General features: G+C 37.2%; 1 long non-coding RNA gene across 1 annotated transcript in view; it reads left to right on the forward strand.

The window, feature by feature from the left end:
* Nucleotides 1-255: 255 nt before the first annotated feature.
* LOC122223686 overlaps nt 256-26143 on the forward strand; it is a 30745-nt gene continuing 4857 nt past the window's right edge. Inside the window, exons 1-2 of the long non-coding RNA XR_006204394.1 lie at nt 256-307; nt 19510-19690. This is a non-coding gene — a long non-coding RNA (uncharacterized LOC122223686). The remainder of the gene's footprint in view (nt 308-19509; nt 19691-26143) is intronic.

A 26143-nucleotide genomic window follows, 5' to 3' on the forward strand; every position in this document is an offset into this window, starting at 1 on the left:
CTGATAATGCTATACTCACTGCTGGTGAAAACTGAGAGGCAAAGTAACATGGTACAGGGATAAGTAGGTGAACATGCTTTAGCTCTGGCAACCTGTAAGTATCTAAGACACAGAGACCAATTGTGGTTAACTGAAATTAACTGAAAAGTTTGGAGAACCAGGCACAGAATGAAGCTGAAGACAATGAAGCTACAAACATATGCACATCATATCATGGAATGATCTGCTTATTATAGTGCCACTCGTGACATCACACCTGGACTCTTAGATTCTTAATTCCGTTGCCAATCTCATTACTGGAAATCAGGTACTAGATGCTGCCAAAGTTAGAAATGTTTTTTTTTTTTTTAATTGAAGTAAAATTGGTATATAGCATATTAGTTTCTGGTGTATAATATAATAATTTGATATTTGTATGAGCTACAAAGCAATCATCAGAGTAAGTCTGGTTACCATCCATTACTGTACCATTGACCCCCTTCTTTCATCAAACCCCCCATCCCCTTTTTCTTCTGATCACCACCAATCTATTCTCTGTGAGTTTTGTATTGTCTTGTTTGCTCATTTGTTTTGTATTTCAGATTCTATATATAAGTGAAATCATAAGAAATTTGCCATTCTCTGTCTGGCATTTCATTTAGCCTAATACCCTCAAGGTGCATCCATGTTGTCACAAGATTTCATTCCTTTTTACTTCTGAGTAGTATTCCACTCTGTGTGTGTGTGTGTGTGTGTGTGTGTGTGTGTGTGTGTACCACAACATCTTTATCTATCTATTCATTGATCAATAGGGCACTTAGCTTATTTCCATATTTTGGCTATTGTAAACAATGCTGCATAAACACAGGGGTGCATGTGTCATTTTAAATTAGTGTTTTTATTTTCTTTGGATAAATACCGAGAAATGGAATAGATGGAACATATCCCTAGGTATTTTTTAATGCAGTTGTGAATGGGGTTGTTTTCTCAATTTCTCTTTCAGTGTTCATTATTAGTGTACAGAAATATAACCAATTCTACATATTGATTTTGTGTTCTGTAACTTTATTGACTTTGTTTGCTAGTTTCAGCAGCTTTTTGTGGAGTCTTTAGTGTTTTCTATATATAATATGTTACTTGCAAATAGTGACAGTTTTACGTCTTCCTTTCCAATTTGGATGTCTTTTGTTTCTTTTTCTTGCCTAATTTCTGTAGTTAGGATTTTTAATACTATGTTGAATAAAAGTGGTGATAATGAGCATCATTGTCTTGTTCCTGATCTTGGTTGAGTGTGATGTTAGCAGTGGAGTTTGTTATATATGGCTTTTATTGTCTTGTGATACATTTCTTCTATATCCACTTTGTTGAGAGTTTTCATCATAAATAGATGTTGAATTTCGTGAAATACTTTTTCTGTATCTACTGAGATGATCGCATGATTTTTATCCTTCATTTTGTTAATGTGGTATATCACACTGATTGACTTGTGAATGTTGACCTATCCTTGTATCCCTAATATAAATCCCACTTGACCATGGTGTATTATCCTTTTAATGGATTGGTTTGCTAATGTTTTGTTGAGGATTTTTGCATCTTTATTCATTATGGATATTGACTGTAATATCTTTTCTAGTAGTGTTCTTGTCTGTTTCTGATGTCAAGGTAGAGAGGAGAGTAATAATGCTATTTTGAATTTTTGGTAGACTTCACCAATGAGAGTCTCTTTTCCTGGACTCATTTGGAGGAGATTTTTGATTATTGATTTAATCTCTTTACTAGTAATTAGACCGTTTAGATTTCTGATTTCTTCCTGATTTAGTCTCAGAAGATTGTATATTTCTAGGAGTTTATCCATTTCTTCTATGTTGTCCAATTTGTTGGTATATGATTGTTCATAATAGTTCCCTGCAGTCCTTTGTATTTCTGGGGTATCAGTTGTAACTTCTCTCTTTTTTTCAGATTTCATTAATTTGTGCCTTCTTTCTTCTTTTGTTTGTGATTAAAGCTAAAGGCTTTTCAATTTTGTTTATTAAGAACCAACTCTTAGTTTTATTGAAATTTTTTGTTCTTTTTTTGTTTTTTGGTCTCTATTTCATTTCTTTCTAATCTGATCTTTATTATTTCCTTCCTTCTAGTAAATTTGGGCTTTATTCTTTTTTAAGTTCCTTTAGGTGAAACTTAGATTGTTTATTTGAGACTTTTGTTTTTTGTTTGTTTCTTGAGATAGGCCTGCTGTGAAGTTCCTTCTTAGAACTGCTTTTGCTGCATCCCATAGATTTTACATTATTTATATTCTCATTTGTCTCAAGGTATTTTTTGATTTCCCTTTTGGTTTCTTCATTGACCCATTGGTTGTTTAGTAGCATATTGATTAATCTCTACATATTTATGATTTTTCCAGTTTTCTTCCTGTAACTGATTTCTAGTTTCATATGATTGTGGTTGGAGAATATTCTTGATATTCATTCTTAAGTTATTGAGATTTGTTTTGTGGTTTAACAAGTGACCTATCCTGGAGAACATTCTATGTACACTTGAGAAGAATGTTTATTGTGCTGCCTTTGGATGGAATATTCTATATATATCTGTTAAGTTCATCTGGTCTAATGTGTCATTTAAGGCCAGTGTTTCCCTATTGATTTTCTGTCTGGATGATCTATCCTTGATGTAAATGGGGTGGTAAAGTCTTCTACCATAATTGCTGTAAATTTCTCCCTTTAGGTCTGTTAATATTTGCTTTACATATTTAGGTGCTTTATGTTTGGTACATAAATATTTATAAATGTTATATCCTCTTGTTGAATTGATGTCTTTATCGTTGTGTAATACCCTTATTTGTCTTTTATTACAGTCTTTGTTTTAAAGTCTGTTTCAACCGATGTAAGTGTAACTACCCCAGCTTTCTTTTTAATTTCCATTTGCATGAATATCATTTTCCATCCTTTCCCTTTCAGTCTGTGTCCTTAGATCTGAAGTGAGTCTTATAGGCAGGATCTAGGTAGGTCTTTTTATTTATTTTTTAATCCTTTTAGCTATCCCTGTCTTTTGATTGGAGCATTTAGTCCATTTATATTTAAAATAATTATTGAAAGGTATGTACTTACTACCTTTGTGTTAATTGTTTTCTGGCTGATTTTATAGCTCCTTTCTGTTCCTTTCTTCTTCTCTTGCTCCATTCCCTTGTGGTTTGATGCTGTTCTTTAGTGTTATGTTTAGATTCCTTTCTCATTATCTTTTGTGTATCTGCTGTAAGTTTTTGCTTTGTGGATACCATGTAGTTCACATATAACAACCTATATATATAAGAATCTACTTTAAGTTGATAGCAACTCAAATTTGAACACATGCTAAACACTACACATTTGCTCCTCTTCCCACCACATTTTCTATTTTTGATGTCATGTTTTACATTTACAAATTTTGTGTATCCCTTACTTAGTTAATGTGGTTATAGTTAACTACTTTTAATCTTCATATTAGCTTTACAAGTGGTTAATCCACTACCTTTAAGATATATTTATCTTCTCCAGTGATATTTTTACTTCCATATTATGTTTTCTTGTGTAATTAGTACCTTTTTTTTCAGCTTAAAGAAGTCCCTTTAACATTTCTTTTAAGGCCAGTTTAATGGTGATGCACTCCTTTAGCTTCTGCTTATCTGGAAGACTCTTTATTTATCCTTTAATTCTGAATGGTAATTTTACTGGGTAGAGTATTCTTGGTTGAGAATTTTTTCTTTCAGCACTTTGAATATATTGTGTTCACTCCTTTCTGCCTACAAAGTTTCTGCTGGAAAAATCAGCTGATAGTCTCATGGGAGTTCCCCTGTATGTAAAAAAGTTGTTTTCCTCATTTCTTTTGATATTCTCTCTTTAACTTTTGACACTTTAATTTTATGTTTCTTGGTATGGATCTCTTTGGTTCATTTTGTTTGGAACTTTCTGTGCTTTCTAGCCTGGGTATCTGTTTCCTTCCCTAGGTTAAGGATGCTTTCAGCTATTATTTCTTCAGATAAGCTTTCTGCTCCTTTCTCACTCTCTTATCTCTCTAGGACCCTTATATGAGAATTCTACTCCACTTGATGTTGTCTCATAAGCCCCTTAAACTATCTTCACTTAATTTTTTTCTTTTTGCTGCTCTGACTGGGGGAGTTCCATTGCCATATCTTCCAGGTTGCTGATTGTTCTTCTGTTTGATCTAATCCTCTGTTGAACCCTCTAGTGTATTTTTCAGTGCAGTTATTGTATTCTTCAGATTTGTGATGTGTGTTTGATACTTTTATATATTTTCTGTTTTTGTTGAGTTTTCACTGTGCCCATCCATTCTTCTCCTGAGTTTGGTAAGGGTATTTATGATCATTATTTTGAACTCCTTATCAGATAGATTACTTATCCCTGCTTCACTAAGGTCTTTTTCTGAGGTTTTGTCTTATTTGTTTGTTTGTTTGTAGCCTATTCCTCTGTTTTCTTGGTTTGCGGGACTCTTTGTTTCCATGTATTGGGTAAAATAGTTACCTCTCAGTCATAAAGGAGTGGTGTCATGTAGGAGATGAACCTTATTGTTCAAACTTACCCTAGTTTTGGGTTATTTTTTAAATGTCTGTGATTGTCTAAATAGCTTGATTTATTTTTCATAGGTCTCCATTGATGAAGATGTACTAAGACCAGTCAATATTCCTGTGGCAGTGAGTCCAATCAGCACCCAGTTTCGGGATGATTGGAAGCCAGATCCTCAGACAGCAGCTTTTTTTATTTTAAAATTTTTTTAAACATTTATTTATTTATTTTTGAGACAGAGAGAGACAGAGTATGAACGGGGGAGGGGCAGAGAGAGAGGGAGACACAGAATCGGAAGCAGGCTCCAGGCTCTGAGCCATCAGCCCAGAGCCCGACGTGGGGCTCGAACTCACGGACCGTGAGATCGTGACCTGAGCTGAAGTCGGACGCTTAACCGACTGAGCCACCCGGGCACCCCAAGCAGCTTTTTTTTTTTTTTTTTTTTTTTTTTTTTTTTTTTTTTTTTTTTTTTTTCAACGTTTTTTATTTATTTTTGGGACAGAGAGAGACAGAGCATGAACGGGGGAGGGGCAGAGAGAGAGGGAGACACAGAATCGGAAGCAGGCTCCAGGCTCCGAGCCATCAGCCCAGAGCCTGACGCGGGGCTCGAACTCACAGACCGCGAGATCGTGACCTGGCTGAAGTCGGACGCTTAACCGACTGCGCCACCCAGGCGCCCCCCAAGCAGCTTTTTAAAGTATGTAAATATATATATTCCTGTGGGACCACAGTTGTAAACCCTGCTGGCCTCAAGGCTGGGAGACCTGGAGGTGTCCTCTGGGCAACAGTTACTAAATTTAGGGATTTAGGTAAGTGTAGAAGTTCCTTTCTGGGAGGTGTCATTGTGTTGTGTGGAGGCCAAAGGAGGACTTAAAGGTGGTGTGTCTCTGCCTGTGTTCCCTGAGATCTCTGTGTAGCCCTAGAAGTGTGGCAGACCTGAATCCTATCTCTAGGGTTGAAGCTACGAAACAAGTAGATGGGCCTATTTTACAGGTGGGCTGGGGGAGGTTTCTGTCTGCTGTCTCTGCAGTGTCCTGGGTGTGGTAGCCTGCCAAGACCTATCTTTCTGATTGTTGTAGTCCCATGGGGACAAGAAATGCCAGCCCCTCTGGCCACCAGAGTCAGGCAATCAAGGGGTGGCCCCTAGGCAGGGCATGCCTGTAGCTTTAGCAAGGCTGTGTCTGTGTGTTCTCACCTGCACTAGCAAAGTATAGGAAAAGTGCAAAAATTGCCCTCAACAGTGCCTGTGTCCCCAAAGAGCATCCCAATTAGTCCCTGCCCCTCTGAAAGATGCTTTAAGATTAGCAAATACATTTTCTTCACAAATAATCCACTCAATTCTCAAACTGCTGCCTTTGTGCTGGGTCCCAAGAACATGAGTTCATGTGTAATCCCCTTAAAAGGAGTATCTCAGACCCCCCCAGCCTCCTGGGTCCCCTGGCTGAAAGCCCTATTGGGTTCCAGAGCCAGATGTCTTGGGGCCCTCATCTCTCTGGTGCAGGTCCAAAGGGTTGAGGTGCCCAATGTGGGGCACAAATCCCTCACTTCTCAGGGAGACGCTACTGACCAGTGATATTCCCCCACCATTGTGGGTCACTTCACTGGGGATGGGGTTTGTCAGACCGCATCTCTGCCTCTCCCATCTCTCTCACTGTAGCCCTTTTATTCCTTGTTGTGAAATAGCTGTCCAGCTAGTTTTCAGTTCTTTTTCAGTAGGAAATATTCCATATGTAGCTGTAGATCTGATATGTCTGTGGGAGGAGCTGAGTTCAGGATCTTCCTGCACTCCATTTTAGACTAGTGGCCACATGGAAATGAATTTTAAACTGTCTTTCCTTCTTTGAATTTTTGTGCCAGACTCAAAATCCCAGGTTGGAGCAGGCACCCATTTGTTGAGCTTACCACACAAGGCTGCATCCTAGCTGCCAGGAGTTTGGGAGCACAAGTATTTGGCCTTGTCGACATCAGCAATGGGAGATGAAATTCTGTCTCCCACAAGTTTGACTTACACAATTGTAGACCCAAAGCATGAAAAGGGGTCGTTGTTTGTTTGTTTGTTTGTTTGTTTAATGCCCAAATTGTGCACCATAATTACTAACATAGTTTTCAAATTGGCAAGCATAGCGTAAGTGCTTCAGTGTGTGGTTTTAGAGCTAGAGAAAATTGGGTACTAGTCATTATTCTGTAAAATCAAGGTATTCATAATGCCTACCTCCTAGGGTTTTGTGGAAGATATATGTAAAGTAGATGCTTAATAAGTTGAGGAAGAACGGGAAAGATAGGCACACTAACTTTTAAATATAATTTGAAGATTTTTAAAAATATCTTTTTCTTGTCTAGTCAGTCTTAATATTATCCACCCATCCATATCTGTAACTAATTAGCCATTATTCAATTCAGCTGACGTTCTAAAACCAATTTGAAATCCCTTAATAAGCCTGGTTGACAATTGGGCTGATTTGGTGCTCACCCTAAACTTATACAGATTTATAAACTATGTAAGGAAAATACTGTGCACTACTTTTTGTAGTGGATTAAAGACAGCAAGCTATTCCCTACAATCTAGAAGTACAAATAATAACAACTCAAATACATATAGCAATTATAGTTCTCTGCAGATATTAAGTAAACAGCTTTTGTTTTCCTCTCTCAAAAGTGAATTCTCCTTGACAGTACTTTTGCACTGATAATATAAGCATTTAAAACTTGATTGTTTCCACCAACCACTTCAAACTTTCTCCTCTGAAAAACGTCTTAAGCAGCATTAGGAAGAATGACAAAGGCAGGCTTAAGTACCTCTGCAAGCTGCCAAAAATATAGGTTGGATGGTGTTCAGCACCTGGAAAATTCGTTAAGACCATATGGACTGTCAAAAGTTCAATGTACTAGAGAAGAAAACTCCCTGCGGTGCCAGCATTTGAATAAAAAAATCATTGTAAACAATGGCTCTAGGGGATTACTGTGATCATTCAAAAAGTTGCAGGTTCTGCTGTTAATAGAAAAATTATAAACTAAATTATAAACTCAGTTGTGGAACAGGGAACCAGACAAAGACAGAACTGGAAAGAATTCTTTGGGTAAATAGGATCAATATCTCTTTACTTGACCTTAGTTCTTAGGGGTCTTAGACTTACATATTATATCCATGCATATAAAGGGGTGAAGTCAATGTAGTCAAATGAAGTTAAGCTTTTCTGTTTGTTCGGTTTTCGTTTTTGTTTAAAGGACAGATCAGTATTTGTCAAAATTTCTATTTGAGTAAAATTAACACAAAACACAGATGACCTGAATTATGAAAATATATTGGAGTGCCCAGCTGGCTCAGTCCAAAGAACATGCAACTCTTGATCTCAGGGTTGTAGGTTCGAGCCCCATGTTGGGTATAGAGGTTACATAAGAATGAAATATTTTTAAAAAATAAATACAAGACTATCTTAAGGTGCTACAGATAGTGTTTTATAAATTAGAACTGTCTACTACTATTTAAATTATCACTTCTGAGCATTATGGAACAAAAGAGTAAGTGGTATGAATATTTCTCTTATATATTTTCAAGTTAAAATTAATTTTATTATTTTTCTTTAGATTCATTAGGTGAAACTTGCCAACTGACCTAAGTAAACCTAGCATATATTTCCCTGTCATCAAAGAGCAAGCAGAAGAAAAGTGATATGACATTTATAAAATGAAAGAAAAGAGAAAAAGATTATAAAATAGAAAGAGGCAACATATGTAATTTGTCAAAGGAGGGTTTGCCAAAAAATACTTGATTTGTAATTGTTCCATATAGAAACCCCAATTTTAGAATTAAAGTAGAAGTGTGTGTGTGTGTGTGTGTGTGTGTGTGTGTGTGTGTGTGGTTAAAGTGCAAGGTAGATACTCTTTCTTTTAGTGAAGTGACCAGCATCTCATCTTGTTCTTTATTCTCACCACGAGAAGTAATAGAAGTTTTGCAGAATCCTTATAAGGATTCATTGTAGGACACTGTTAACTATAAGGAGCTGAGCCCTCAGATAGTGAGGAATTGACAATATTTTTCAAATTAACTTTCCTTTATCAAATATAAAAATTGTTCATTCTCGCTGTTAAAAACTTGTAAAATGCAAAAAAATAAAGATGCAAATAAATATCATCATTAACATTTTGGTTCACTCCATTCCAATCCTTTTTTTAATTTTCTGACATACGTATATAATGATACAGAATATCCATTAAAATGATGTTTGTGAAGAAATTTGGAAGACATGAGAAATTGCTTGGAAAAGAAAAAATACATGATTTAGAACTCTATGAGCAAGTTGTTGCAGAGTATTTCTAATGTTTAGTGAACACTAAACAGCAGTAGTTCTTTATTTACACACACTCAGCAGGGTCCTTTTTATTAGGCATTCCCATTTTAACAAAACAAACCCCCTATGGTAGCTGTTGAGCTCTTCTTTTGCTCTTTGCTCTGTGAGGGAAGACAATACAATAATCATAAGATGGGATACTCATTAATTTGGGGCGTCCAAGTCATAGCTTATGCACCCAAGGAGGACAGGCTAAGTATTAAAATGTAGTATTGATTATGTGTGGAATAAAAGCTCACAGAAGTGAGTATTCATTACGGACCCAAATGTTTGAAGGAAGGCTCTACGGTTGAAGTAGAGACAGAGCTGGGCATGGAAGAAAGGGCAGATTTGGAGGAGGCAGAGAAAGGACCAAAGATAACTTTACTGGACAGGTAGGCAGGTCAGGATATGTTAATTTCTGGAGGCTTAATTCCCAAAGGAATTTGGACTTCGTGTTGTTTCAACTTGTATGTCTCTTCTCTGACTAGTTGTGGCTGTCAGGTGGTGGCTAGTCAAAGGCTGAAGGACCAAGATGCTGCCTTTAGTGATTTATATTTTTTTTGGTCTGAATGTTGGGCATTTAAGGTAGTACAGTAGAGACTGAAATTATTATTATTTGTGCTTAGAAATGTTCACTCTTTTTCTTGCTTGGTTTTAGGGAAGGGGGATATTGAGTCAGTCTAATTGGGAGTTGCCCTGGGTGTGGTTTTATTGCTGCTGTGACCCTCAGCACACTACCGGTTTTAAATTCCTTGTCGTTAGGGTCACAGCTGGTTTGTTGGGGGAACTTTTCTCAATATATACTCCACCTTCAGCGTTAGGTCTTCCCTTTGTGCCTGTTCACTTTTCAATCTCTGTCACCCTTTCAGCCATAGACTGCTGTTACTTGTTATTCAGCGCTTGTTAGCTTAGTTGTTCTGGGTGAATGTATGGGGTGTTCTCTGTTGACCTAGTTCAGCCACAATCATAGGCAAGTACTCTGTCCCTGAGCTTGGCTGGGACATTTTCAATGATTCTTTCCCTCCTCCACTCTGGTGGGGTCACTAAACATATGAACCCAGGGTGACTTCCTGCCCTTCCTGAAGGGACAGCATTAATTCTTTTCTATTTACTTTCTCCAGCTGCAATAAGTCTTGACATTTTGTCCCAGTGACAGAGTTTGTTGTATCCTCCCTTAGTGATTTAAGGAAGGGAAGATGAGGAGAAGAATCCATTGTTCCAGTGGATATTTCCCTCCCTCAGGCCTTCTCTACAAGAAAGGCTTTATCTTAATTCTTTCTTGTCCCAAATCTTTCTTGTGAGTACCTGATGATGTACCTGGAGAAGAAAATTCCCTTTGTGTTTGTGGCTCCTAAGGTTTCTATACTCTCATTCAAAATAGATTACAGGTGGCTTTTAGCAATTTGCTAAAAATTTTGGTTGCTTTCTTCTTGTCATCTTATATGTTGCCCAGTATCTTCTCCAGGAAAACTAGGGCTTGCACTTCTTATCTCCTGTGTTTCTGTATATTTTGAGTTCATTTGTTGCCCGAGACCTCAAATCTCTGATGAAAGTTATAAATTTGCAGATTACTTGACATTTTTTGTTGTTGAATGGATGGGAGCACTACTCTTTCCAGATTTCTAAATTATAAATAGAAGCCTAAATTCAATTTATTTTGAGTTATTATTATGCAAGAAGAGTTTCTTGTTATATTAATATGACTTTGCAAAGTTTAATTTTATTAAGTCATGTTAGCATTGATTTCAGCATTGTTTACTTTTATTTCATATACAATATGATACATTGCCATATATAATAAATTACATAATACTATATATAACAAATTTACAATAAGTATAATTAGGGATGCTTGGAACATGTATTATTATCAAGATTATTGCTTTGGAATCAGATAAACATGGGTTTCAATCTTAGGCTTGCCATATTCTTGCTATATGATTTTGGAAATATTTTTTCTCTCTGAATCTCAAGTTTTCTCATCTTTATGGAAATGGAAAGAGAAGTACCTATACAATGGAGTGCTTTTTAGGATACTACAGACCCACCTTGCTATGTAACAGATGATATTTTCTTGGTCAGAGATTATTTGGTTACAATAATAGAAGCCTCTTGTGAGCAATGAATAAAGAGTTTATTGTGAGAACTAAATAATCAGGCCTCCCTTGGAAGGGTGGGGAGGAGAGTCACTCTAGCTGGAATACAGTCTTTATTCTTGTGTTCTACGATTAATGTGACTCAACTGCCAATTGATTCTGTTGCCGTATTTCTTCATATTTTAAGAGTAGATATCTGATTGACTCGTTTTTAAAATGAAATTCATAACTTTCATCAGAGATTTGAGGTCTCAGGGCAACAAATGAACTTACAATATACAGAAATACAGGAGATAAGAAGTGCAAGCCCTAGTTTTCCTGGAGAAAATACTGGGCAACATATAAGATGATAAGAAGAATGCAACCAAAAGACCTGTTCCTTTTGGATCAGTTGTTCATTTCTGGGTGAGCAGTTGTGACCAGGGGTAGGAGGCAGGTCACGTGGTTCAAACAGTCCTGGAGGCTTTGGTCAAGTGGATAATTATTACCATCTCTAGTTCTGGCTAATTATTTTCGCATGATTTTTACGGAGGAGAAAAGAGTATGTTATTTAACATCTATGGAAATTATGGGATTAATTTTATAATTCAACCTGAATTTCCCAAATGAACATGGATCCTTTTCTATATACATAATGCCTATTACATTCAGCCTTAATACGGCCATCTTCTCTTAAACGATCTTTCTTCCACTCTCAAAATCTATTTTAATTGTAAAGGAAACCATTTTTCATTAATTTAAATAGGCTAGCCCCATTCCTTTACTCTGTGGATGTCTCAGATTGGATGAGTAGACAGATTATGGCATTTGAATATCATCTCTGCTGCTGACTAGCTGTATGATTTTAAGTTATTTTCTCAGTTTCTTTTTCTTAAATAGGATAATAATGATGCTTACCTCAGAGAGTTGTGGTGGGATTAAGTGAGATGACACCCATGAAGTACTTAACATGTTGCTAATAAATGATAAGTACTTAATTAATAAATGTTTTTCTTTCAGTAGTGATATGCCTCACCAGAGACTAAACTTGAGTTTTGTTTTTTGTTTTGTTTTGTTTTGTTTTCATGAGAGGTAGCACAATGGTACAATCACCAAAGACAGTTCATCTGTTTGCTCCTCACTCCATAAAGAAAGTATGAGGTGCTTGAAGAAGCATCTTTAGGGGAAACTTCTTTAGGGAGTAGTAATCTTTGTATCACAGAAGACAGCCCCATTCTGAAGTCTCCATAGCCTGAATGACATAGTGATTTTCTATAAGGATTTGTGAGTAACCCCATCTTCCAAGGAAAGAGGGCTATTATCACACCTTTAATGTGTCATGAATTTGTGATTCAAGAGAAAAAAAAGCTGTCTTCATTCTCTGCATGGGTCAGTTGTAGGAAGGGAGAGGGGTAGTGGTTAAGGTCTTTGAAGGGTAACTATCTGATCCATTCCTAATCAAGCATTGTGAATCCTGGCTGTTTTTCTGTGAGGTGACTGGGAGTGATCTTTGAAGAGCTGTTAAGTCAAAGCTGCAACCCTGGTGCCCTAAGTTTCAACAATAACACCATGTGGCAGCTAGAAGCAACCTATCGATAGTTGACATCGATCATACACTTATTATGATTCACTGTTCTAAGCTCTTAGTTGACATCGATCATACACTTATTATGATTCACTGTTCTAAGCTCTTACATGAGTTAACTTATTTAATTCTCACTACATATTTGATAGTCAAGGCACTGAAGCCAAGCAAGGTAGAAAATTACTCAATCTATAAAGTGACAGAACTAGAATTCAAACCCAGGTAGACTTTCTCTGGAGTACACATCATTAGCCACGATACATGTTGCAGATACAAATGATCTCTTCAGCAGGGAGGAGAAGGCAGACAGATCCCTTTTGGCACTATGTGAACCTCACGAATTTTGGATAATTCAGACTGGGAGCTCAATGAGGGAGATTTCTTGCTTTTGTATCACATGGAATGTGAACACATTGATAATAATATTATTATAGTTTCTTTTTTTTTTAATTGTATTTTTTATTTTTTAAAATTTACATCCAAATTAGTTAGCATATAGTGCAACAATGATTTCAGGAGTAGATTCCTTAGTGCCCCTTACCCATTTAGCCCAGCCCCACTCCTACAACCCCTCGAGCAACCCTCAGTTTGTTCTCCATATTTATGGGTCTCTTCTGTTTTGTCCCCCTCCCTGTTTTTATATTATTTTTGTTTCCTTTCCCTTATGTTCATCTGTTTTGAGGACTCTTAAAGTCCTCATATCAGTGAAATCATATGATTTTTGTCTTTCTCTGACTAATTCACTTAGCACAATATCCTCCAGTTCCATCCATGTAGTTGCAAATGGCAAGATTTCATTCATTTTGATTGCCGAGTAATACTCCATTGTATATATATATACCACATCTTCTTTATCCATTCATCCATTGATGGCTATTTGTGCTCTTTCCATACTTTGGCTATTGTTGATAGTGCTGCTATAAACATGGGGGTACACGTGTCCCTTCAAAACAGCACACCTCTATCCCGTGGATAAATGCTAGTAGTGCAGTTGCTGCATCGTAGGGTAGTTCTATTTTTAGTTTTTTGAGGAACCTCCATACTGTCTTCCAGAGTGGCTGCGCCAGCTTACATTCCCACCAACAATGCAAAAGAGGTCCTCTTTCTCCACATCCTCGCCAACATCTGTTGTTGCCTGAGTTGTTAATGTTAGCCATTCTGACAGGTGTAAGGTGGTATCTCATTGTGGTTTTGATTTGTATTTCCCTGATGATGAGTGATGTGGAGCATTTTTTCATGTGTCAGTTGGCCATTTGGATGTCTTCCTTGGAGAAGTGTCTATTCATGTCTTTTGCCCATTTCTTCACTGGATTATTTGTTTTTTGGGTGTTGAGTTTGATAAGTTCTTTGTAGATTTTGGATACTAACCCTTTATCTGATACGTCGTTTGCAAATATCTTCTCCCATTCTGTCGGTTGCCTTTTAGTTTTGCCAATTGTTTACTTCACTGTGCAGAAGTTTTTATTTTGATGAGGTCCCAGTAGTTCATTTTTGCTTTTGTTCCCTTTGCCTCCAGAGACGTGTTGAGTAAGAAGTTGCTGTGGCCAAGATCAAAGAGGTTTTCGCCTGGTTTCTCCATAAGGATTTTGATGGCTTCCTGTCTTACATTGAGGTCTTTCCTCCATTTTGAGTTTATTTTTGTGTATGGTGTAAGAAAGTGGTCCAGGTTCATTCCTCTGCATGTCACTGTCCAGTTTTCCCAGCACCACTTGCTGAAGAGACTGTCTTTATTCCATGGGATATTCTTTCCTGCTTTGTCAAAGATTAGGCGGCCATATGTTTGTGGGTCCATTTCTGGGTTCTCTATTCTGTTCCATTGATCTGAGTGTCTGTTTTTGTGCCAGTACCATACTGTCTTGATGATTATAGCTTTGTAGTATAGCTTGAAGTCTGGGATTGTGATGCCTCCTGCTTTGGTTTTCTTTTTCAAGTTCGCTTTGGCTATCGGGCATATTTTCTGGTTCCATATAAATTTTAGGATGATTTGTTCTAGCTCTGTGAAGAATGCTGGTGTTACTTTGATAAGGATTGCATTGAATATGTAGATTGCTTTGGGTAGTATCGACATTTTAACAATATTTGTTCTTCCTATCCAGGAGCATGGAATCTTTTTCCATTTTTTTTTGTCTTCTTCCATTTCTTTCATAAGTTTTCTATAGTTTTCAGGGTATAGATTTTTCACTTGTTTGGTTAGATTTATTCCTCGGTATTTTATGGTTTTTGTCCAACTGTAAATGGGATCTATTCCTTGATTTCTCTTTAGGTCGCTTCATTGTTGGTGTATAGGAATGATTTCTGTGCGTTGATTTTATATGCTGCAACTTTGCTGAATTCATGAATCAGTTCTAGCAGTTTTTTTGGTGGAATCTTTAGGGTTTTCCATATAGAGTAGCATGTCATCTGCAAAGAGTGGAAATTTGACCTCCTCCTGGCCGATTTAGATGCCTTTTATTTCTTTGTATTATTATAGTTTCTAAGTAATTTTCTACAAATGCTTTATTTTCCCAATTAGATGTTACCCTCCTGCTGCTAATGGACTGCTGCTAATTTGTTTTAAACCCCCACCTGTCCCAACCCTCACACTTTATAATACTATGTAAATAATTATTCTTATAGGAGATCATTGGCAAATATTCTGGAACAGAAAAATAAGACTGGGCCTAAAAAATTAGATTTGGGCAAGTAAAATATGGAATAAAACAAAAAAACACCCCTCATTATTTATTTGAGGCTTTTTATGATTGAAACCTTCAGTTTCCCTACTGAAGAGAAATCATTTATAAAAAAAAATACTTGAAGTATAGTTTACAAATTACCCTCATGAGAAACAACTTAAGCGAATGGTTGGGTGGAACACATGCAGTCTTTTCTGTGAGTAGGGATGACTAAATGTAAGTTGACAGTGACTGTTTGTCAATGTGAATCTACTCAGAGTAGAGACCTACCAGTGAAAGATTAGAATATTAATTTCCACGTGCCTTGAACTCTTCTGTCTCTTGAGGGCATATCTGCTGACATAGGACTTGACACCAAGGCCACCTGAATTAGTTCCTTCTAAAATGATAGGGAAAAAAACCTAGTATCCCTGCTCTTTTTGTGTACCAAAAGGTAATGCCCTCAACTATCAATATATCCAGAGTAATGTAGGGTTCTGTGAGAATTTTGCAAAAATCGAACCATGATCAACTTTCCCAAAGAGATGACAGAAATTAAAAATGGGTACTTTTTTTTTCAGAAGGAAATATTTTAAAGGAAAAAGGGAAAAAATAATGGCAATGTTGTTCTATAGATCTTCAGAGAAAGCAGCAAATATCACCATATTCTAAAAAAGAAATTTGTTTGATCTTTTTATAGAACTTTATTATATTCTCATCATAAAAATTACACTTAATTTCAAAAAGAATAAATCTTTCATATCTGTATAATATGAAAAAATAAAACTACCTGCAACCTTACTATGAACTGATAACCACAGTTTTAGAATTGCAGATTTTTTCTCAATTTATTTAGATCTAGAACTGCATCTAAATCTGTCTCCTTCCACCAATGAGTTCTCTGTATAAATCATGGAAGTGACCTCAGACCTTATATATTTTATTATATGTTTTCTTCTACATAAGGCTGTGTAATGAAACATTTCTTCATTGTGGCAGAAAAGGTTCACTAAGTTCCAAAGATTTGAGCTCCTTTTCCCAGAGTAGAGTTGTTGGGACACAGCTTCCTAGCCAGAGATTACTCGACTGTTTTTCAGCTATGTGGATCCACATCACTGGTTTTGGTGAAGCAGAACAGGAGCTGAAGCAATTTGCCAAATCTGGGATAAGGAGGTTAAGTATCTGCGTGCCTTTTCCACCCTTTCATTCCCTTCTAAGTTGCACTTGGAGGCCATGCTTGCATTGTCTTCCATTGTCATGAGTGAAATATGACCTCTTAGTAGCCTGCTGGTTCCAGGAGGGGAATAAAAGATAGATGGAGCAAAGCCACCCCAGCTTCCCCATAATGGGATTCTGCACAATGAAGCAGAGCTGCCTCACCGACTTGCGATCTTATGATTGAGAAATAAATGATTATTATTATATTGCATTAAGTATGTTTCACAGAAGCTGATGTACCTAAAGTATATATAATTGAGTCTAAGAAGAAAGATGCATCTCAGAAAGAACTGTGGATGTGGTTTTGACAAATGGCCTTGGTTGGAGTCAAATACACAGATCTTTGAGAAAACTATATTGGTAAAACAACCCCAGCCTGGACTAAAAGAGACTGAGACTATATGAGATACAAAGTGACCTCTCAACTTTCTTTAGGCAGGAAGCAGGCTGAGAAAGTGAGTCAGGATTCAAGAATGGTATCTTCTCCAATGTCCTTTTGAGAAATGGCCAAGGAAGAGAATGTAAAAGAAAGGATCTCAGTCTCACCCACAGAGGGCTTTGTCAGCAGTTCTTGAGAATAGTGGACTAGGTAGAAACTTCTAAGAATCAGGATTTAGGCCGAATCAAGCAACATCTTCCCTCAGAGGGACATGGCAATACATGTACATGGGCTTTCAAGAACTGCTAATGGACTGCTGATTTCTTTATGCGTCTCATCCTCCCCTTTTTCAAATGGGACTGTTTATTGTAGTTATCCAATCCTTGGTCCATTATTGTATTTTGGATGAGGTAAAGGAGGTAACTTGTCTATTTAGATTGTGGGTCTTTGAATCAAGAGAAGGCATGTGTAGACCTGATGTAGGTCATAAGATCCTTTACTTTGAGTCTAATGTTGTCAATGGATGAGATTGGTGGGAGGGACTTGACATGAGATATGAGTACTACTTGCATATGAGAGTAATATGAATAATTGTAAACAAAATAGAGAGGATTGTCATAGATTATATTATTGTTTAAAATGATTCACTTTCCTTCCCTTCCCCCATGGGTTTCTGTTAAGTTTCTCAGGATCCACATAAGAGTGAAAACATATGGTATCTGTCTTTCTCTGTATGCCTTATTTCACTTAGCATCACACTCTCCAGTTCCATCCACGTTGCTACAAAGGGCCATATTTCGTTCTTTCTCATTGCCACGTAGTACTCCTTTGTGTATATAAACCACAATTTCTTTATCCATTCATCAGTTGATGGACATTTAGGGAAGGAAAAAAAAAGAAGAAAAAAGAAAAAAAAAGGAGGTTAGAGTGGGAGAGAGCAAAAGCATAAGAGACTCTTAAAAACTGAGAACAAACTGAGGGTTGATGGGGGGTGGGAGGGAGGGGCGGGTGGGTGACGGGTATTGAGGAGGGCACCTTTTGGGATGAGCACTGGGTGTTGTATGGAAACCAATTTGACAATAAACTTCATATATTGAAAAAAAAAAAGATTCACTTTCTTCCCTTATCTTTACCTTTCCATGTGAGTACTTCTCTGCACTTTAACCATGGTCTTGGCCATATGACTTGTTTTGACTAGTGATCTGTTAGCAGGCACGATGCAAGCCAGTGCTTAAAATATGCTTGAGTTGTGGCTCTTGCTCTTTAGGCTTCTGCCACTGTCATGAAAAAGGCGGGCCCTCAATAATCCCACCGGTCTCAGGAGAATAGGAGATATATGGCGGATAACTACTCCAGTGACAGCTATCTGAAACAAAGCTACTACAGGTCACCACCAAAACTGAGCAAGAAAAAAAGGCTTATTGTTGTATTCCATGTTACTTTGAGGTTGTTCTGTGAAATATCTGTATGGCTTTGTCTCTTATCCTTTGTTAAAATGTCATCTTCGTAGTGACTGACTCACCCTAATTAAAATGACAACCCTCATTCCAGCCCAATATACTTTCTCCCTCTTCCCTGGTATTTTTCTCCAGAGTATTTGCCATCTTCTAATGTTCCATATAATTTACTCATTTGTGGGGTTATCATCTGTCTTCCCCAACTACAATATAAGCTCCATTAAGTAGGAATTTTTTGCTATTTTCTTTACTGCTGTATCTTCAACACCCAGAACGTTGCCTGGCACAGTAGGTACTCAATATTTTTTGTTAAATGAATGCATGAACTAATATGTACGTAAAAATATCAAAAATAAGTACAGAAAAATTTAATAGTTATCTCTAGTTTCTGTGACTATGGATGTTTTTTCTTTATATTTTCTGTATTTTCTAAATTATTAAAAATAAGTATATATGATTTATTTCATAAAAATAAAACTTTATTTAACAAAAAATTGTTTTCACTAGACATAGGCATTTCAGGGTTTTTTCCTGCTCATTTTAGTATTATTGAGATTGTCCATTTATCAGTAATCATGATTTTTGTCCTAGCATAGGATCTATAGGGAAAAGATGGTTCAAAAAAGAAGACAAGTGGGTCAAGAGGAGAATGTTGATAAGCTGAGAGGTGAGAATTGAGTCTGGGTATAATAGCCAGAATCTAGGGACACACTGGACACAAAAACTGAGACTCACAACCCAGAAATCCATTTCATAAGTCTCTGTATGAATCTGAGCAAACTTCATTTTTTCAAATCATCCTTTATTTCACTTTTAAGACATTTTAATGAATTATTTTATTGTACCTATACATTTAAAAAAATATTCATTAATTTTGAGAGAGAGAGAGAGAGACAGTGCACAAGCACTGGGAGGGGCAGTGAGAGAGAAGAGAGAGAACTCCAAGCAGGCTCCACGCTATCAGCAGGGAGCCGACTCAAGGCTTGACCCCACAAACCATGAGATCATGACCTGAGCTGAAATCAAGAGTCGGATGCTTAATCAGCTGAACCAACCCAGGTGCCCCTTATTGTACCTATACATTTATGATAAAGGTACGTTAAAGAATCGGATAAATAAACCTTGGTTAAGAAGTGTCATTGTTCTCTACGGTACCAGTCAGTATGCTGATACAATCATAGCATTCATGATACTAGTAGTATGGTTGGGTGTTTGGCAGATTATTAAACACCTTTCTGAGGAGCTGGAGTAATTGCATGACGTTTCTCTCCCTAGAGTGAATGATAGCTTCAAGACTAAAATGACCACGAAAAAAGAAGATGCTGGCTATGCAGCATGGAAGAAAGCCATTGGATGATGTGTTTCCTCCATTCACCTATCCCACTTTTTCTTTCCATTTTCACCTCAATTGGAAGATTGGAGAGGCTGAGCAGTAAATTCTGAGTTCCAGCACCAGGTAAGTTTTTCTAAGAGGAAAGTAGTTTATCTTGCTCCATATGAGTTTCTTGTGACTCACAGGCTGTACCAGGACTATGGATGAAGGTAATATAACTTAGGAGTTAAGAACATGGTGACTTGGAGTAAGATGAATTTGATTTGAATTGCAGCTCTTCCACTTACTAACAATATTGCCTTGTTAAGTAACTAACTTTTCTGAACCTTACTGTTATCATTTTTAAATGGAAAAAAAAACAAGAATTAAATGAGATGTCTTTTAAAGAGTGTTCAGTATTGGATCACTATTGAGCACTTAACAAATTGAGCTGGTACTCTTGGTACTACTAATACTATCATTAAAATTTTCATAATACTTGTTTAGTTAACTAGTAGGCAGGCTGGCAGGCTGGACTTCTGGAAAATGAAGAGAGGGAGAACTTGCAAAAAATAATTAAAAACTATTATGCCTAAGATTCTCAGCTTTCTACTAAATGATGGCTGTTGATTGCATTGTCATTTTGAAATATAACATCAGAGCATTACTGTATAGATACTACAGCGTCATAAAATTTGGTACGTCTTGACCTTAAATAGTGCTACACTGGCTCAAGGTATTCTTTGACACTTATAGCATGCAATACCATTCCTGAATCCCAACCAGGGTGATCAAATCTACATATTTTATTTTTTCAAGAATAAAAATACCACCAAAAAAACTTAGAGCACCACTGGTTGGAGGATCTAGAAATTTCCCCTGATAAGCATGTAAAACATAAAATTCAGTGGATGGGCAGCAGAGAGTTATGAAACACCACCATAGACTGTGAAAAAATAATATCAGGGGAAGGCTAGCTGATTCATATGACACATTTGCTTTTTATCAAGATTTCCTCCGATTAAGTATATGGTGATGATTATTGTAAACATCCATTTGATATTGAAACAGCTGTTGGCATCCTGAAGGAACCAGCCATCGCTCCCTCCACACTGTGCCTTTCCTGCCCTACTGCTCTGTTTTGTTTTTGAATCTAGACTCATTACATTAATAGCTCAAAACCTTCTCAGGCGTGTTAAAAATAGATTGTAAGAGAATTGAAAGCAGTGTTTTCCTCCTCCCTCCCACTCCTTTTCTCAACTGTAATATAATGGCACTCCTCAGAAACAGTCCACGGAAATCAGGATTTTCTCAGCGGCTTGTGTGGGAAATGGAGACTATTGTGAGCAAGCGTTGCAGCCCACTGCTTGTCAGGAAGTGGTTTTTAGAACCATTAAACGAACACCTTCCATTGTCTACAGAGGTTTAAAGTCCAATGAAATCTCCTTATTTCTATTTCTAAACCAACTAGGTGACGGTTAATACATTTAACCCTTTCCATTCTAGAGTCTCAGGTTTATTGAAGGCTTTTTCTCTCAGTGATTTTTAACCTTTTTGGATTCCTGGACTCCTCTGAGAATCCAGTGGGATAGTTCACTCCTGTGTTCATTTTGCAGGGGATCTTTGTTCTTCCCCTGTTCCCACCCCTCATGTGGAGTTGTTCTGTAGCCCATCTGAGAAATTAATGATCAAGGGAAAAACTCGAAAGAAGAGAAAGCAAGACTCTCCCTTCTCCCACGGCAATCCATTGCATGTTTCTCATTTTTCTCTGCAAATTTACTTTAAAAAAAAGGGGGGGGGCTGAGTTCTACTGACAATAATTTTAAAAGCTATTAATCATTTTTATAGTCTCATTTATTAAAGTGATAGTTTATAGGCTTAATTTTTCCCTACCATAATAAAACTACAAAATGAACATAAAGGTGTATACAAAAGAGTTAGGCCAAGAGGGTAGAGAAGGAATAGGCTATGTTTAACCTGGGCATTACTGTTGTTGCACTCTCTAAACATTTGAAGGGCATTTGTGGAGATGTAGCAGCCACTTAATTATCATTTTATCTTGCTTCGGAAGGAATTTGCAGAAGAAGGTTGTTTTCTTTTTGAAACGTGTTTTGATTATATTTAAGATCCTAAGATTTTGGTGTTTAACAATGGAATTGGCCTACTTAGAAGATGAGGAGTTGGCTGTCATGGGCATATTCAAGACAAGGATGTTGCAGTATCTGACGGGAGTATTATAAAAAGCATTTCTGTTTTCTGTGGCTAGATAACCTCTACGGCACATTTACATCAGAAATTCTACGAAGAATTCTACCAAGAATTTAAGTGGTCCATAGAAAGAAAATTTTTGAGATGTCTTTTCTTTCATTTTCTTTTTCCCTGTGGAAGTACACCCAAGAGAATGGTTTTAATTAGTGCTGAGATGGAGTTTCGGCTTTCCAGTATCACTTATTTTCTGTGTGGCCTTGGATATCTATATCTATGATGCTCTTCCGTGAGAACTATGGCCTCTTTTACAATATCTTGAACATAAAAAAAAATGTCCTATTATCCACTGGGAATTGACTGCTGTCATTTAGGGAGAATGAAACCGTAGTCTGACATTCAAGGAAAGAGTACGTTTGAATTAACTGTCTTATCAAGAACTTTCTGTCATTTTTTTCCTCAAGCATGTTCATTAACTACTATTTGAGAGTTTATACTTAAAATTTTGCTTTTCTCATCTAAGATCGTATTATCTGCTGTTATTTGTGTTGAATGTATAAGCTGTGAATTGCCAGATTGACAAAATGTGATAACATTTAACATCCAGTATTATTTTTCAAACGGACTCCTTGTGACAAAGGCTCTGCACAGTCTGGGATTCCTTATACTGAAATTTTCTGACAGCCCTAACTTTGGCATATGTATTAGTCACCTCAGGCTGCCATTACAAAATACTATAGAGTGGGTGGTTTAAACAATATCAATTTATTTTCTCACAGTTCTGGAGGCTAGAAGTCTGAGATCAGGGCGTTAGCATGGTCAGGTTATGGTGAGAGCTCTCTTCCTGGATTCCAGATGTCCCCCTTCTCACTGTGCCTTCCCATGGCCTTTCCATAATGCATGTGTATGGAGAAAGAGAAAGCGAGAATTTTCCTCTTATGTCTTCAGTCCTACCAGATGACGGTTTCACCTTTATGACCTCATTTAGCCTTAATCATCTCCTAAAAGCCCCATCTCCAAGTACGGTCACATTGGTGTTAGGGCTTCAACACAGAAATTTGGGGAAGACACAATTCACTCCATAGTAGTATAGCATATGTTTGTTCTGGACCCTGTGCAGACTTTCAGATACATATAAATGAAAGAATGGGAAAGAATTTCATTATAACATGATCTTACCTATGAGTTACTCTTGTGACATGGACTGCATAAAATATCCAATATAATTAGGATAGTTAAAAGTGTGTGTGTGTGTGTGTGTGTGTGTGTGTAAGAGACACAGAGTCAATAAGAATTTTGAAACTATTTGCTAAGTACAGTGTATAGTTAGGGATGATAATAGCTTTCCTCCCCTATAATAACAAACAAACAAATACCAGAAAGATATTTACTTTGCCCTCAGGGGGTTGGAATTTAATTGAGGAGCTAAGAACTAAAAACCATCCAAATGAAAAGTACATTAAAAAGAAAAGCTCATATATGTTAAGTACTGAGTAACTGGATCAGAAAAGAAGTACAGTTAATGTTCAGAGATTCATTGTGGTGTGAGAAGATGAGGGAAGATTCTGATATCAGAGGATGTACGACATCAGATGACATAAGTGGAGAAGGAAGTTTAGGATATGGGGGTGGGGGGATCAGAGAAGTTTCCTTAGAAGAGATGATGGCTCTCATCTAGGGAAAAAATTGGGGTAAGGGGAAGAGCATTTCAAGCAGAGGCCACAGCACTAAAAAAGAGCACACTCAGTGTGTGTGGGAAACCACAAGCAGTTACCATAACTGGATGTGGAGGGTGAGGCACAGGGCGGAGAGAGAAGAGGTAGACTAGCTGCTCGGAGGTCATATCACTAAGGACTCTATGGCCATAATTGACTCTACAGATCAACACTGCCCCTTTCCTTTCTGTTATCTCTGGTAGTTCATACTGGCCTTCTCTGTCACAGGGATTATGGCAACAACTTCCTCTTCTAACCTCTCTCTCATCTCCCCTCCACCCTGCTTAGAGAGCTTTCTAAAAGGCAGATCTGATTTTGTCCTTTCACTGCTTAAGTCCCTGGAACAAACCTACATTCCCTAGGCCCTGCCTACTGCTTCGCTTTCAATTCTTGCCAGATTCTTCCCATAACAGTCAGCTTTCTGTCCTAGCCATACCAAAAAGCCTGCGATTTTGTCTTGTCCAACCCTTGGTTATGTTGCCACCACTGCCTGGAATGGCCTCCATACCTACCTCCTTTTAACCCCCAGCTCAGAGATCACCCTCTCCATGATGGCATTCCCAACCCCCTTTGCCCCCAGGTGGATCTGGCCATACTCTTTTTTATGCCTAACTTTATCCATAGGTGCAAATACTATTATTGCAGCTTAGTATGGGGATGGATACAAGAGATGTTGAGAAAGTCAAATCAACAAGATTCAGTCAGAGAATGGATGTGGAGGGAGGAAGGATTTGGAGTCTGGAATCACTTCTGAGTTTCTTTCAGAATTAGAATATTGTATGTCATAGAGAATATAGAGCGAAGGATTTGGAGAAGCAAAGACAATGATTTCCATTTTGGTGAGGTTACATTCATGTTGCCTGTGGAGATCCAAGGTGAGATGAGCTACAGATCATCAGATATATGTGCCTGGAATGCAGGAAAAAGATCTGGAGGTACACATTTGGGAATCAATACATTGGCAGCAGGTAAATCTTTAGGCATGAATGAGATTATTCAAGGTGAGACTATAGCGTGAAAGGGGAAGAGGGAAGTGGATGTGTGGTGACTGAGAAAGAAAGTAGGGTGGAAAATTGCACCATATCATTCTTCTTCCATTTTCCCCATCATTTTGGCCCCTGGGACCACAAAGATAACAGTGCAACTTAATAAAAGCTCTATAAACGGAAAAGATATGTTTGCTATTCAGGCCCTTAGGCCACTCCAAGGTAAGTGAAATGGTGAATCTTAGAAACCTCCCTGTGATCTATCCTGACAATGACAATGGGGAAATCTCTCTAACCTCATCATATGTGATTGTGTGTAATGCCAGTGTATGTATAATTGTGTGTAATACCAGTACAGTTATAATTCAATATTAAAAAAATTAGTTATATTAAAATAGGACTTTGAGTTTTGGAGTACTTCTGGTTATTAAAACTTAATGCCTTAAATAATTTAGAAACTACTGAACAGGAATATCTCTGAATGTGATTCTTAGATATAGCAATTTCTTTTTCCAAGTTAAAATGTGAACAAACACATAGTACATCTTACAGCAAGAGAAAAGTTAAGAGTGGACATATTATTCAAAAGATCATCTGTTTTCTTTACCAAGAAGAAAGAAATACCTTTTTAGTCACAGGAAGAGAGAGTATAGGGAATGCATGATCATAATGTATAGATGAATTATGACAAATGAAGGTGATAGGAGAATTCCCTTGAGTCAGGTGTGTGGTGAGTTAAATCATGCAAGCTATCTGTGATGGTTGACACATGATTTGGTGCAGGCATTTCTTAGTACTAATATTTTTCATGCTCCCTCACACTTATTCAAACACTGCAGAACTTCCTTACCAGCAATAAGAGGAGTTTTTAGCTTGCTAGAGTACTATATTTCACTCGGTACTGATCAATAGAAACAGTACCATTTTCCACATCTGAGATGTGAAAGCTGATCTCCCTTGTCTAAGGCCCCGGGCAGGGGCCTACTTTTCTACAATGGGTCAATGAACAGGCGGGAGAGAGGGAGGAGGCCGCAGCTTCTCAGCTAGAACAGTTAAATCAATCTTGGCAAATCAAGTAACATGCCTCAACCAGGCTACTCTTATCTCCATGTGGTCAATTAGAGAAAAATCTCATGAGGAAAGAGAAGGAAAAAAAAGAATGATGTAATTTCTTTTCTAGCCTCCTTGGCATGATTCATATGAATATTCATTATTACACATGGGAGGTATATATATTATCAGATCTGGGCTTAAATATAGAGGCACCTTTGTAAGGAAAGAATAATTCAACATAAACTTTGTATTTGTCTTAAGGAGGCATGAAATATTCAGAGCTCATATAAATTTGGGACATAGGCATATGCCACACTGTTTTCAAATGTTTATTTTCTGCTCTATTCCCATAATTGTCTAATTTTGGCAGTAACTATTTTTGTCTTAAAGTGAAAACATGCTTTTGATACAAGTAAGAAAATTATGTGCGGTAACTTCAAGTTAATTTTATAATAAATATGTATTAACATTAGGTAATATAATTAATTTTTATGATTTTATTTTTTAACTAGAAGTCTTTAAGAAGGCTATGCTTTTGTCTTCATTGCACGACTTAGTTATTTTTATAAAAATAAAGATTTTCCACGTCACATTTTCAAATGTCTTAGGAAAAGAAATTTTCAAAAGGATTTTATTTT

This window comes from Panthera leo, chromosome B4, assembly GCF_018350215.1.
Source record: "Panthera leo isolate Ple1 chromosome B4, P.leo_Ple1_pat1.1, whole genome shotgun sequence".
In the NCBI taxonomy this organism is placed as follows: domain Eukaryota; kingdom Metazoa; phylum Chordata; class Mammalia; order Carnivora; family Felidae; genus Panthera; species Panthera leo.